The following is a 9,080-nucleotide window of genomic DNA, read 5'->3' on the forward strand; positions in this document are numbered from 1 at the left end:
CTGCCTGGCGACGAATGTGCTGCTCGTTCGGCGGTGCCTCTTCCGATCTGTGTGCAGCCGTTGCCGCAACCACCCGCCGTCTTGCCACGGAGTATGTAGATCCAGATGGTATTTCAGCTCTTGTAGCTGGCCGATTAATACCCTTGGATAAGAACCCTGGGGTGAGGCCCATTGGCATCGGTGAAGTTCTTAGACGCTTTATTGCCAAGGCCATTCTTGCCGTCATCAAGCAAGACATCCGGGAAAGTGCTGGTGCTCTCCAAGTGTGTGCTGGCCAGGAGGCAGGTGCAGAAGCCGCAATCCATGCCATGGCGGACCTCTACGGCAATGATGACTGCCAAGGAATTCTCCTCGTCGATGCGTCTAACGCATTTAATGCACTCAACCGGCAAGTGATGCTCCACAACATCCGCATCATATGCCCTGCTGCCTCAGTCGCTGTTACCAACTTCTACCGCAGAGCAGCTAAGTTGTTTGTGCATGGTGAGGTGGTCTTGTCTCTGGAGGGCACTACACAGGGGGATCCTCTGGCTATGCCAATCTATGCCGTCGCTCTCGTTCCGCTGTTGGCTGCTCTGGATGCCTCTACCAGTCGTGTTCACCAGATATGGTATGCTGACGATTCTGCAGCAGGTGGTAAATTGCGTGCTGTGCGCCACTGGTGGGACTTACTCCCAGATCTTGGCCCCCACTTTGGGTATCACCCGAATGCTGCCAAGACATGGCTAGTGGTGAAGCCATCCAGCTTGCCAGAGGCCCAGGAGATCTTTTCCGGCACAGGCATTAAGATCACTGCAGAGGGTCGGCCATACCTCGGCGCTGCCATCGGCACAGAGGAGTTCCAGCGACGGCATTTCTCAGCTAGACTGGAGGAATGGTGCAGCCAGCTTACAGTGCTCACAGAGTTCGCAAAGACTGATCCCCAGTCTGCCCTCGCCGCGTTTGCACACGGTCTGCGTCATAGGTGGACGTATGCTATGCGAACCACACCTGATGACATTGCTGACTTTGAAGCTCTGGAGTGTGTCATCGCCCAGGAGTTCATCCCAGCTGTTACAGGCGTTGCTCCTCCATCTCCCCCACTGCGCCAGCTGCTGTCGCTGCCCCCTCGCCTTGGAGGTCTTGGTTTGCTGTCCCCCCTGTCTATCGCTCCACTCCAGCACGCCACATCAGTAGCAGTCACCAGTGAGCTCCAGGCCAACATCATGCGCCAGTCCCTACTGCTGGCCACTGATGAGGACACCGTGCGCAATGCTAAGCTCCAGGGCCGTGCCAAACTCCGTACCCTGTGGTCCGACACTACTGCCACCATCAGTGCAGACCTCAGCGACCATGAGCAGCGCTCCTTGGAGGCTAGTTGCGACCGCGGTGCCAGCTCGTGGCTATCGTGCCTGCCCATCGCTGCACACGGCTTCAGCCTCGACAGGAGGTCATTCCAGGATGCTCTTGCTGCACGCTACGGGTGGCCTGTTCTTGGTATCCCTGACACCTGCTTATGTGGTGTGCCTTTCACCACCGACCATGCCATGATATGCAGACGTGGCGGCTTCCCCATCATCCGCCACAACCATGTCCGGGACTACATTGCCGGCCTTCTTGGCAGAGTGTGCAATGCCGTGGAGACGGAGCCTGTTCTTCAACCCCTTGCTGGTGAAGCTCTTCCAAGGGCCGCCAACACTGACCCTCAGGCCAGACTGGACGTCAAGGGGAGGGGCCTCTGGTCCATGCAAGAGGATGCATTTTTTGACATAAGGGTTTTCTATCCCTGCGCGTCCTCTTACATGACTAAGTCCCTCTCTGCGACCTACAGATGGCATGAGGAGCAGAAGAAAGCGGCTTATGGTGAGCGGATCCGGCGGGTGGAGAGGGGCAGCTTCTCTCCATTGGTGTTCTCCTCTGTCGGGGGAGCTGGCGGTGAGGCCCGGAATATGTTGAAACGTCTCGCCATTCGCCTGGCAGCGGCAACCGGAGACTCGTACAGCATCCTCATGGGACGGATCCGCTGTGAGCTTGGCTTCACTCTAGTCCGTGACTCCGTCATGATGTTGCGTGGTAGTCGGAGGAAGGTGAATTTCAGCCATCACCCCAGCGATGTCCTGCAGCATGAGTCGCTCATGCCAGTTTGACTCGGCTCGATTTGTCTTTTGTGTCTGTGCATGATGATGTCACAGGTTTGTTTGCCAGTTTTGGTTCTGTTGCCGTTTATCCTCCGTCTTTGCTTTTTGTTTTGCTGTTTCCTTTCTCTTCTTCCTCTTTGCTCACGTTGATGCCATTTTGTTGTGAGTCCGCATGCTTTGACTCGAACTCGCAAGGTTGATTATTATCTCTTGCACCTTTTACTGGTTTAGGACTTGTGCCCAGTCCTGAAGTTATTGCTCATTGTTTGTGTTTTTGTTTTTAATTGTTTTGCATTTACATTTACATGTATTTAGAACACATGTGCAAGGTTGATTGCTATCCCTTGCACGTATCAGGGCCTGTGCCCTTTCCTGTTTTATTTCATCTCACATAATAGTACATAATAAACCAGTTTGTCCCCCCCCAAAAAAAAAAAAATAATAATAATAATAATAATAATAATAATAATAATAATAATAATAATAATAATAATAATAATAATAATAATAATAATAATAATAATAATAATAATAATAATAATAATAATAATAATAATAATAATAATAATAATAATAATAATAATAATAATAATAATAATAATAATAATAATCCCCCCCAGTTTTGGTTCTGTTGCCGTTTATCCTCCGTCTTTGCTTTTTGTTTTGCTGTTTCCTTTCTCTTCTTCCTCTTTGCTCACGTTGATGCCATTTTGTTGTGAGTCCGCATGCTTTGACTCGAACTCGCAAGGTTGATTATTATCTCTTCCACCTTTTACTGGTTTAGGACTTGTGCCCAGTCCTGAAGTTATTGCTCATTGTTTGTGTTTTTGTTTTTAATTGTTTTGCATTTACATTTACATGTATTTAGAACACATGTGCAAGGTTGATTGCTATCCCTTGCACGTATCAGGGCCTGTGCCCTTTCCTGTTTTATTTCATCTCACATAATAGTACATAATAAACCAGTTTGTCCCCCCCCAAAAAAAAAAATAAAAAAAAAAAAAAAAAAAAAAAAAAAATAATAATAATAATAATAATAATAATAATAATAATAATAATAATAATAATAATTTGAACTGGTTTGAGGGAAAGGACACAAACGGGAAAAGTCTGAAGAAAAAATTGACTGTCACCACCAGGACTCGAACCAGGGACCCTCGCTTGTAGCCAGCGATGCTCTAACCACTGAGCTATGGTGTAGTCGTCATCCCAGCAGAGACCGTTCAACATCCTCTTCAGACTTCGTAACTCACACTTCCTGTGAATCCACACAGGCGGGTGGGACGCAGCCCTCACTGTAACCCACACACTTCACGTACAAACTAGCACGCGGGGAGCCCCAAGTCATAAAATTTGAACTGGTTTGAGGGAAAGGACACAAACGGGAAAAGTCTGAAGAAAAAATTGACTGTCACCACCAGGACTCGAACCAGGGACCCTCGCTTGTAGCCAGCGATGCTCTAACCACTGAGCTATGGTGTAGTCGTCATCCCAGCAGAGACCGTTCAACATCCTCTTCAGACTTCGTAACTCACACTTCCTGTGAATCCACACAGGCGGGTGGGACATACAATAATAATAATAATAATAATAATAATAATAATAATTTTACAAGAAGTCGGAGGCGGATAATACTTTAATAACGAAGGTACGTGTTAGGTCGTAAGTATCCACGCAAACACACATCCAGTCAAAATAAGGCACTTGTCAAAGTATCCGAACGTTTTCGGTCCCTTCTCATCAAGGATTATACAGGGAATGGCTCAAGTTGAAAAGACTAAAACTTATATAGCGTAAAGATATGAGATAACAACACTCGTGACAAAGTGAAAAAAGTATCAAGTTCAGCACGACACAAAACTCGAAGGACATAATAATAGCGACAAGAACATAGTGAGCAAATTAAGTTACATTGTTAACACCTCGACGAGGAGTAACACCAAACAATTGTAGCGACAACACATTTTCTTTTTGTACGCAAAGTTCAGGATCTAACTTACGGATATACAAAGCTTCTAACACAGCCAGATGCAACGCACATCTACCACGTGACAATATTGAGAACACATTATCACTGTACAACTCACGACAATTGGTACGGGCTGACAGATGTTGCTTGATGGACGAAGTGCGATTCTTAGCTCCGTTGGGTGTAGTCTCCTCCAATGTCCCGTCATCTCGCCTCTTCGCGGCATCACCACTATCCGTCTCTTTGCTTTTCCGCGGCCTTCCACGTTTTCTGACACTAGCCGTTGTGTGCGCGATGCCCAGTGTCCTTTCAGCTACGTCTCCTCCATTGCGGATTTCTATTGATCTTCTTACTCCAACTTGTCCGGTGTTCGATATTGAGGTTCGTTTTCGCGGTCTACCACGTTTTCGAATATTGACTGTTGTTGTCACTTCCGTTGTCGTTGTACGTGCGTCCTCACCAGTCCGTATTTTTACTTGGCTTCGCGTAACCCTTCCCGACGCAGACAGATCCTTTGTCAATTTCGGTGGTTTACGTGTCGGTCTTTCACCATCTTTCACGCTGTTCTCAGCTGGACCCTGCGCTATACACGCGGAGGAGGACGGGCATGCAGTGATATCTTCACAGGAAGAGGAAGATCCACCGATGGACTGGACAGCACATTTTGGAGGACGACCACGGCGAGGACGACACTCACGCGCATCAAGCGGAACAAAACTTACAACTTACTTTGCGTACAAAAAGAAAATGTGTTGTCGCTACAATTGTTTGGTGTTACTCCTCGTCGAGGTGTTAACAATGTAACTTAATTTGCTCACTATGTTCTTGTCGCTATTATTATGTCCTTCGAGTTTTGTGTCGTGCTGAACTTGATACTTTTTTCACTTTGTCACGAGTGTTGTTATCTCATATCTTTACGCTATATAAGTTTTAGTCTTTTCAACTTGAGCCATTCCCTGTATAATCCTTGATGAGAAGGGACCGAAAACGTTCGGATACTTTGACAAGTGCCTTATTTTGACTGGATGTGTGTTTGCGTGGATACTTACGACCTAACACGTACCTTCGTTATTAAAATAATAATAATAATAATAATAATAATAATAATAATAATAATAATAATAATAATAATAATAATAATAATAATAATTAATAATAATAATAATAATAATAATAATAATAATAATAATAATAATAATCTACGTGGAGATAAAAGTTTAATAATAGCAATGAAAAGTATGAATGCCGCAGACATCACCACGCAACATGACAATTTGTTCAAGGTTTGGTTTTGTGTGTTTCCAAAATCGATTTTCACGTTGCGATCATCAGTGGAAATACGCAACTAAAGAGATCAAGGGAAAAACAAAGGTTAAAAATCCAAAGAAGTGTGACACATGACGTGTTCATGAGTTGTTTCTGCACTGTTCATGCCCGTTTGTCACACTTACTCTTTATTTTAGTTCTCACTTTTTGTAATACTTACCACAAGTTACCCGTCATGTGTCACACTTCTTTGGATTTTTAACCTTTGTTTTTCCCTTGATCTCTTTAGTTGCGTATTTCCACTGATGATCGCAACGTGAAAATCGATTTTGGAAACACACAAAACCAAACCTTGAACAAATTGTCATGTTGCGTGGTGATGTCTGCGGCATTCATACTTTTCATTGCTATTAATAATAATAATAATAATAATAATAATAATAATAATAATAATAATAATAATAATAATAATAATAATAATAATAATAATAATAATAATAATAATAATAATAATAATAATAATAATAATAATAATAATAATAATAATAATAATAATAATAATAATAATAATAATAATAATAATAATAATAATAATAATAATAATAATAATAATAATAATAATAATAATAATAATAATAATAATAATAATAATAATAATAATAATAATAATAATAATAATAATAATAATAATAATAATAATAATAATAATAATAATAATAATAATAATAATAATAATAATAATAATTAGTGCAATTAGGAGTATAATCGATGCAGACATGGCCAGACAACAACGAGTTCATGGAATTTTTAAGGATTTTTATGTTATTCAAAATCGATTTTCGTGTTCCGCTCATCAGTGAATAGTATCGGAACTGAGGGTACTGTGTACAACAATAGAACATTTTATAACAGCATAATTAATTAAAAGTGTGAACAACAAAGGAAGTGCTACAGCATTACATAATAGGTGTCAAACATAGTGCTAACGTATATAACTGAGTGCTTTGTGGCTGCACTCAGTTATATACGTTAGCACTATGTTTGACACCTATTATGTAATGCTGTAGCACTTCCTTTGTTGTTCACACTTTTAATTAATTATGCTGTTATAAAATGTTCTATTGTTGTACACAGTACCCTCAGTTCCGATACTATTCACTGATGAGCGGAACACGAAAATCGATTTTGAATAACATAAAAATCCTTAAAAATTCCATGAACTCGTTGTTGTCTGGCCATGTCTGCATCGATTATACTCCTAATTGCACTAATAAAATTGCTTTCTCCACGCCGACTCTTTAAATAATAATAATAATAATAATAATAATAATAATAATAATAATAATAATAATAATAATAATAATAATAATAATAATAATAATAATAATAATAATAATAATAATAATAATAATAATAATAATAATAATAATAATAATAATAATAATAATTGTAGAAGAGAAAAGGACATATGGATACGAGTTAAGAGTAACTCTCCATCACTGTAACATGATACTTTATACAGTCAGAAAGTGCAATAACTAGGCACAAAACTGACAGAGTACTAAAACATTCGACGTCCTGACACCTAGCTTCAACACATCTCCGTAGCGCTAACCGACAGCCTTCCAACTTGGAAGGTTCAAGGTTATGGAAAGACCAAAGAGGGGAAGGCAAGCGCAACGAAAACGAGCAAAAGCTACAGTCCCAACGGAACAAAGAATGTCGATTGTTACTGGACGATGACGAGACCAGTACGATATTTGACAAAGCGGTCTAACTACAATTCGAATTTATTTATGGCTCAACATCCGAGTTTCATATTGCACACCTGATGAGCCGTCACGAACCATACGGCGAAACGTACGTCGTGTGAAATAATAATAATAATAATAATAATAATAATAATAATAATAATAATAATAATAATAATAATAATAATAATAATAATAATAATAATAATAATAATAATAATAATAATAATAATAATCTCTTTCCCTCAAACCAGTCAAAATAATAATAATAATAATAATAATAATGACAGTTCGCATTTCACTCATTGCATGAGGTCAACGCATCTGTTAACAATTTCGAGCCAAGCAGCTCCATCAGAAGCAGATTGCACAGCATCCAGAAGTGACAGATTAATGCATTGTAAGTCTTTCTTTATTATGCGACGAAAACAGCTGGCGACTGCAGCATTTCAGTCCCTATGGAGCCTCTGGAAGAGGCATCAGCACATCAGCGAGAAGTTGCGTCTGCGGCTGTACAACACTTTTATTATTCCAGTACTGACGTACAACTCGGGTACGTGGGGGGGGTCAGTGTGACCGTTCTGTCTCGCCTGGATTCCTTCCACCGCCGTCAGCTAAGGTCACTCATCGGTGTGAAATGGCCACAAATAATACCGAATGATGCTCCCTATGCCAGATGCGAAGCTGAACCCTTGAGTGTCATGGTCAAGAGATCACGCTGGAGGCTGTTTGGCCACATCCTGCGGATGGCAGATGAATCTCCAGCTGTTATGGCTATGTTCGCGTACTTCGCCAATCAGCAACAGAAATGCTGGAGGGGTAGACCGCGGACGACCCTGCCGCAGGCATTGGTGGGAGATCTGCGCCAAGCCAATGCCGGATTGCTCGGGAACTTAGACGCTCTGCAGAGCCTGCGAGCCATTGCCCATGACCGACCCGCATGGCGAGATCTATGTATGAAGATCTGTGCATCGTGATATTCCGACAGGTCCTGAAACAGTCAAACTCAGGAAATAGTACTATTATTATCACTCAGGCTGCAATATTCAATGACATAATTAGAGCCATATTCATAAATGACATATCTTCAATACCCATGAGCTACATTGTATATGATAATTACATCATTGTATCATCGTTCTAGCTCAATTTCTTTCCCCTGTCATAGTCCTGTTTATCATGTTCAGCATAAGCGAAGTTGTGGATCATGCTTGCATGGTTGACTCCAACGCGTACATGCAAGTAATAATAATAATAATAATAAGTCTTTCTTGACAACGTCGATCCATCTCAGACGTGGTCGTCCTCGGGGTCGTCGTATGTCTGTTGTGTTGATTGACATTGTGTTGATTGACTGCATAGTGTTGATGGCATAGTGTTGATTGACATTAGGAGGGCTTGGAAAGAGGACGATTCTTCGCCTTCCCTCACTATAATGCCACTTATAATGCTCACACTACTCCATAATGCCAGTTTGAAAGTTGGAAAAGTCGATTTAAGAAGGCCGTCTTGGATCAAGGTCAAAGCGTAGAAGAAAAAAACTTAAAAGCAGCGAGCATGTTGTGTGAAACAATCCACTGAGAAGGTTGATTTGCAACGTCAAGTGTCTGGACGAAGCCGGACGGGTTCAGATGCACGATTTTCGGAACTGGACCTAGCCAGCTTCATGCATGACCCCGTTGTCGACCGGCAATTATTCTTGTACGTGTAATGCCAATTTTGTATGCGAAATGGTGTTGTAATGCCAGCATTATGCCACCTGGAAAAAGGGACTATAATGCCAGCCATAATGCTAGCATTACCCGCCCATGCCTAAACTAAAGTGGAACATAAAATATCTCCTGATGATTGCTTTTTTATGTCGCAGTACTGACTACTAGTATGTAGTCAGTGTGTGTTAGCATCCACCGATCACACTGCCATGTTTGCATCTGCCACGCACCGCTGCATCAGTGCATTGCGCACTGCACTCACGAT

Source organism: Sycon ciliatum, chromosome 6 (genome assembly GCF_964019385.1).
Source record: "Sycon ciliatum chromosome 6, ocSycCili1.1, whole genome shotgun sequence".
Taxonomy (NCBI): Eukaryota; Metazoa; Porifera; class Calcarea; order Leucosolenida; family Sycettidae; genus Sycon; species Sycon ciliatum.